We start from the raw sequence: 6,000 nt of genomic DNA on the forward strand, positions 1-6,000 counted from the left end.
GCGCCACCACTGCCCATCCCAGTACTATTTTTTTATTTTAAAAAGTGCTTTTTCCCCCATTTTCATATATCAAGTATCACTAATGTATGACAATATAGAGAAACAATGAAGTATCCAAATTTTAAACACCTAAAATTATTTCAATGTCTACCACCATCTGAAATACAAATGTTTTAGGCAATGAATACTTTCCTTCACTCTTCAGCTGCATAAGTGTGCTTATTCATAAGCTGCTTCAACACTACGCATCTTCTGTCAGTTAACAAAGAACTGGCATAGTGACTTTAAAAAAGGACGAGAGAAAAATTATTCTTAGTTGGAGAGGGGGAAACTTCCTAGGTTTAGAGAGTTCAGTTACTCTCCACTGGTAATCTCACACTTGCTGAACAGGAGTCGAGCTAAAGGCTTTTATTCAGCCAACGTATTCCCTATATGAGTGTGAGTCTTTCCAAACAGGCTACAACTTTGTTCTGAAGAAGTAGCTGGACAAATGGAATGTAACATGCAATCAAACAGTCATTTAGAAACTCAACTTTACTTTGGCTGTTAGCCCAAGATGCTCAAGTTTTTTAGCTAAACCTCAACAATAAAATCAATAAAAGAGCATATGCTTGGTCAGTCAGAACAGGCCTGCATTTGACAACTGTCACCTAGGTACCCTCAGAGGACAAGTGATGATCCTCTAAAACTCTATTTCCTGAGTAGGGAAGATACAAATGAATAACTCTAATATGAAAGTACCCAAATTTATCACCACCTTACTCTGGGCCAAGCACTTGACAATTCAAGTTATCACAAATAGTTTGCCTTCTTAGAAACTTCAGGAAACTGTACTTCTCAGTCTTCAGGCCCTGCAGGTGATGGTGATTGTTGTTACTAGTGTTTATTGTTGTTTGCCACGAAGTCTAGCTAATTGCTCAGGTTTGCTTTTATTTTAACAACTTTCCCACCTCAACCTCTAGAGTAGCTAAATTACAAACAGAAGAAGTGGAAGGCAGATGATCAGAGAACATATGTGTATTAGGTGGTAAGGGCTGACTAGAAACCAAAGGATTTCTGTTTAATATCTAAGTGTTCAGGAAAAACCAGGTCCTGCCATACAAATATACAAGATCCTTTCAAAAGGCAGGAAAGAAGAAAAAAAGACAAGGAGTACTAAGGTATTTACCTTGCATAGCCCCATCCTCAGGACAAGCCCCCCACCCCCCACACTCACCTAAATTTGTACATACATATATATCCCATTAAAGAACAATGGTGACTTCTAGCTGGGCAAGTAGCACAGGCCTTTAATCCTATCGGTAGTATGAACTCATGGTTAGCCAAGATCAAGATCCAGGCCAACCAAGCTACATAGTGAAACCCTACCTCAAAAAGAGTGACGACTCCCAAGTACATTACACAAACAATTGTAAAAATATCATTTTGACTACCTGTGTTCAAACATGGCAAGTCAGTCCATTTACTTTCTACCAGGTGCTTAAGTATCTTTAACAACACTTAAGTAGAAAATAACATGGTACTCTCATTTTGTCAGATTAAAAAAGGCACCAAAAATTCAACAAACTGCTACAAATATTCAAAGTTAAATTCTAGCATTAGCTAGACAACAATACAACGAACAATTCTCTATATTAATTCTAATATTCAGCTGAGGCATCTCCAAGACGAGACATTTCAGGAAGCTATTTTAGTAAGGGATAGGCTGTGTTTCAACTTCTAAAATAATCCTGAGATTAAAAAAAAATTAATTTTACTGGGGTTCTCAAATGAGAACCCTGAGAATTTGAGAACCCCGAGATAATATTTTTTTCTTTCTCAGAAAGACACCTTGCAATGGAATTAAAATTTTTTGCCATGGTCATACGAAATTTAAGCTTACACTGTATACAGTAATTGAAAAAAAAATTAAAAAGGGGGGCTTGTTTTGTTTTGCATAATTTGGTTAAGTAAGTCCCAAGACTTAATACCAAATCCTTTCCCAAGAAATTGCATGTACCAAGTAAAGAACATCTGAAAATAAGGTCATCGCCATTTTCTAAATATTTACATTTTAATTCAATACAGGCAGCTCGATGTTAAAGAAGCTTAAGCAGGCAAATATGGAAATGGCTTGAATTACAAACAGAAGCAGTAGGATGTGCACTGAGACCGGTTAACAGCAAAACCGGAAGAAAAAAAAGAACAAGTATATCGTCACACTACATACAATGAAAAGGGTCAATGAATCCAGGTTAAAATAAGAAACAAACAAACGAAAAAAGACAGCCAGGTGTACACACACACACACACACACACACACACACACACACACACACACGAACGTAGAATGTGGAGAGATCAAAATATTTTGAAAGCACCAGCCAAGGAAAGGACGGCTTTCATGTTTGCCGTTTGCTAGCTATCATTTCACACCAACCTTTCTCGCCCACCTCCAGGTTTGAAAATTGCAGCGGCATTTAAAGGCCGTCCTTTCTAACCTTACCGACATTCCCAACAGCAAATCTGACACAAAGTAAAGCACCAGCCATGTATTTCTACCTCCAAGGGGCCAATGAGCAAAAAATGAAACCTTTCTTTCTCCCATATATAGCCTTCCCCATCCTCTTCCCTCTTTTATTCGCTGCCCTTGTCTCGGGATTAATGAACCCTGAACTACTTCTTCCCATTAATGGAAATGGAAAAAGCGGGGAGAGCAACGGCGGAGTGGAATCCCAGACCGTAGGAAAAACTGGAAATTCAAAGTAGTGGCCTCGCTCTCGGCAAGGGGGAAGAGCCTGGAGGTGGAGTCCCGGAAGACCCCGGCTCACACGCTCGCCCCCAGGCCGCACGGCTCGCCGCGCGGGTGCCTGAGTGTGTGCTCATCTCCCCGCCGCCCTCCCGGGCCCCGGGCGGCAGGCTTCGGGGGCCGAGTCCGCGGCGAGAGTGCGGCGAGGCCCGGCAAGCGTCCCGTTAGGGCCGATTTCACCCGTCAGGAATGCGCTCCGCCCCCGCCGCCTCCCCGCGGCGGCCGCCCTCGGCTCTCGCCCGCTCGGGGCAGCGCCGCGCGCGGCCAGTCACAACACCGTCGGGGCCGCGGACCCCACGCCCCGGCCCGCGCCCCGGGGGCAGCCGCGCACGTCTCCCGGCCCCGGTCCCAGGCCGGAGCGGCGCCTCGAATCCCCGACCGTAGGGAGGCGCCCGGCCCCCGCGGCTGCGGCGCCCGCCGTACCTCAGCTCCTCAGGGCGGCGGCGGCGAGGGGCGGCGGGCGAGCAGGCCCATCCCGCGGAGGCAGAAGCCGGAGGGAGGACGGAGGACGGCCCCTCAGCCCCGCCGCGGAACCTTCTCAGCTCGGGCAGGAGCTACCGGTGCAAGTGTGGCGGGCGGCCGCTTTCCCGAACTCCCCTCAGTGACTCCAGCCGGACCGCCGCAGCCGGGGACCAGCGCCTCAACTGCCATTCTCCCCCGCCCTCGCCCCTGGCCCCGCCCCCGCCGCCCACTCCGGCCCCGCCCGGCATGGCCCCGCCCAGCGCGCACGTACGTCTTGGCGTCACGCCCCTCCCCCTCCGGGGCCGGCCCCGCTCGCCTCCCGGCTGCGGCCGCCCGTAGGCTCGCGCACGCTGGCCTCGCGCTGCGCGCTCTCGCCGCCCGCCCTGCCGCCGGCTGCCGCTCGCCCCGGGCGCCCCGGACAGTAGGGCGGGCGACGCCCTTCTGCTAACCCCGACCACGTCTCTCTGAGTGACAGGTGGGGACGGCAGGAGCCACGCCCCGGGTGCAGCGCGTCCTGGGCTGGAGGACCCTGCCTCGGCACTCGGCCGTCTGCTCTCACCCCTTTGTTTCTCACGGTTCACCTGCTTGATTGGCAGCCCCCCTCCGGAGAGCCGAGCCAAGGCGGGGAGGCGGGTTCCTGCTGCTCTCAGCCCTGATCGATCTCTGAGAAATTCAGCGTTACTTTCATCCAGCCTGTGTGTTCCATTCTCCATTTCTTAATCAATCCAGTCAGACCCCCTCTGAATTTCTCATCTATTCAAGATTTGCTATAGATTCTTAGTAGAATAAACAGATCCTTTTCCAGTCCCAATCCCATCCTCTCCTAGTTTATTTTTGGGGAGGATTTAGATCATTTCCTTAGAATACTAAGAAATGGGTGTGATGGGTGCCAAAATGTCCATTCACCATCTGTTACTTAATCTAAATATATCACTTTTGATCCTTATTTCAGTGTGTCTAAATTAAAAAATAACCGAGGAGCCATATCTTTTCAAACCCCACTTGGCATCTTTGGTAACCCAGTAAATTTTTCCCAGTTAGAAACAGGCTGGGCAGTTTAAGATTCAGTATTTTTGACCACACATCTTTTTTTGTTTTGTCTTGTTTTATTTTTTGGTTTTCGAGACAGGGTTTCTCTGTGTAGCTTTGCACCTTTCCTGGATCTCACTCTATAGACCAGGCTGGCCTCGAACTCACAGAGATCCACCTGCCTCTGCCTCCCAAGTGCTGGGATTAAAGGCCTGTGCCACCACCGCCCAGCTGACCACACATCTTAAAGGAAGTAATTTCGGATATGATTTTCATTTATTGGAAGTTGAGATCCATCATGTGTTCACCTTTAAATGCTACCTGAAGACTGCATGCAATATACGATAACTACAGGACACTTTAAGCCTAGGAAAAAGGCAAGGTTAGCTTTACAGTATAGATGGGGCAATGGCTGGGAGGAGTTTTGAGTTGTGCAAAATAACAATGGTCTTGCACTCTGTATAGCCGTCATGGTTCTCAGAAATTCAGTTTCTTTTTCTGTCTTCCTAGAAATTGGAAGGATGTCTATTCCTCACTAGGCCAATATTCATCTATTAAGAAAGAGATACATCTATTGGACATCTCACTTAAATCTGTAAAGGCACCTTGTGCTGAACAGTTTTATGTCAACTTGATACAAGCTAGTCATTTGAAAGGCAAGATCCCCAAGTAAGAAAATGCCTCCGCATAAGATCAGGGCTGTAGACAAGGCTGTAAGGCATTTTCTTAATTAATAATTGATGGTGGAGGGCTCAGTCCATTGTGGGTGGTTCTATTCCTGGGCTGGTGGTCCTGGGTTCTATAAGAAAGCAGACTGAGCAAGCCATGTGGAACAAGCCAGTAAGTAGCACCCCTCCATGGCCTCTGCATCAGCTCCTGTCCTGTTTGAGCTCCTGTCCTGAAGTTCTTCATTGATGAACAGTGAATGGAAGTGTAAACTGAGTAAGCCCTTTCCTCCCCCAACTTGTTTTTGGGTCATGTTTTTTTGTTGCAGCAATAGAAACCGTAACTAAGACATACCTGTAGCTCAAGTCTGTCTGAGATGGGATAGGGATTTATCTAAAACAAACAAAACTTACTTCTTTCATTCAACCATGGCCATGCCAGAAATCTAGGGTTCTTCCCAGACACTCTTCCTTCATCCACTTTCACTAAGTCCTGTTTACTGTGCCCTCTAAACATCTCTCTGCTCTCTCGGCCGTAGACCAAAGGGCAATCACTTCAAGTTTGGCTGCCTCCCACAAGTGGACCGTGGAAAAATTCGGATGCCTAGGCTGCACCCTAATGAAGGTGGTTCTGGGTAGCTGTCTGTTTGTTAAACTCCAGATGATACAATGTACATTGGAAACAGAAAGCCAATGCTACACTTCACCATCTCCTTGGGTTCGTTCCCAGGTGTATCTTGCGGCACTCTCCTAATTTCCCATTGTGATCCATTCAGTGTTGTTTCTAGACGTAGTTTGCTGTGTGTTGAACTTAGAGATGTTTGTGGCACTCTCCTAATTTCCCATTGTGATCCATTCAGCCTTGGTTCTAGACGTAGTTTGCTGTGTGCTGAACTTAGAGATGTTTGCCCCGAGGGTACAGCAGTGGAGCACACCGCCAATGTGTTTGTCCTAACAACTTACACGGGAGGGTGCGGCACGAGGGATAAGGAATGAATTTCCCAGAGTGAGATGGTTTCAGTGAGAATGCTCCCGAAGGTTCATACGTCAGAATAC

The 6,000-nt window shown here is 47.4% G+C and overlaps 1 protein-coding gene across 2 annotated transcripts in view; it reads right to left on the reverse strand.

Annotated features, from left to right (window-relative positions):
* Rnf19a (ring finger protein 19A, RBR E3 ubiquitin protein ligase) overlaps positions 1-3,454 on the reverse strand; it is a 53,344-nt gene extending 49,890 nt beyond the window's left edge. Inside the window, exon 1 of one of the 2 annotated variants that reach the window (XM_052747622.1) lies at positions 3,212-3,454. The gene's annotated coding sequence lies outside the window, so the exon portion shown is untranslated. Of the gene's footprint in view, positions 1-2,419; positions 2,682-3,211 lie in introns of those variants that run through there. The other variant, XM_052747623.1, reaches the window with a different exon arrangement.
* Positions 3,455-6,000: the final 2,546 nt, after the last annotated feature.

This window comes from Peromyscus californicus, unplaced genomic scaffold, assembly GCF_007827085.1.
Source record: "Peromyscus californicus insignis strain IS unplaced genomic scaffold, ASM782708v3 Scaffold_20__1_contigs__length_68692818, whole genome shotgun sequence".
NCBI lineage: Eukaryota > Metazoa > Chordata > Mammalia > Rodentia > Cricetidae > Peromyscus > Peromyscus californicus.